The 410-nt window shown below is 40.2% G+C and overlaps 1 long non-coding RNA gene across 1 annotated transcript; it reads right to left on the reverse strand.

Moving 5' to 3' along the window:
- Nucleotides 1–5: 5 nt before the first annotated feature.
- On the reverse strand, nt 6–410 carry LOC107682092 (uncharacterized). Its single transcript, XR_001633357.1, has 3 exons — nt 370–410; nt 169–259; nt 6–83 (listed from the first exon to the last, which is right to left on the reverse strand). It is a non-coding gene; the product is annotated as an uncharacterized LOC107682092 (long non-coding RNA).

Genomic DNA, 410 nt, shown 5'->3' on the forward strand with positions numbered 1-410 from the left:
ATCTTACAGAGACAGTTTTGGCATCTGACTCAGTGAAGATAAAATCTCCCCCTTCAAAGTTGTCATTGAGGTACAAAATGGCACTACAAAGCGACAAAAAGAATGCATTAGTGAAAACATTATAAACTAAATAACCATGATGCTTTACTGGTTCCTCAAGCGGCAAACCTGTAGCCTTGATCGCTGTATGCTGATGGCTCTTTGATACAGTCGTTGAGCTCTGAGATGAGCAGACAGTCTGCACGCTCCTCCTGTTTCTCTGGATTGAAAGAGAGACCAACATTTGCTTGTTTAAGAACTAAAGAGGTCTGTGCTCAAGATGCAAAAATAATGTGCATTTCTCTAAAAAAAAAAAAAAAGTCAGTTTACCGATGGCACATCGGCAGACCAGGTTTGAGCTAGAGAAATAC

Source organism: Sinocyclocheilus anshuiensis, unplaced genomic scaffold (genome assembly GCF_001515605.1).
Source record: "Sinocyclocheilus anshuiensis isolate Anshui unplaced genomic scaffold, SAMN03320099.WGS_v1.1 C31561972, whole genome shotgun sequence".
Lineage (NCBI taxonomy): Eukaryota > Metazoa > Chordata > Actinopteri > Cypriniformes > Cyprinidae > Sinocyclocheilus > Sinocyclocheilus anshuiensis.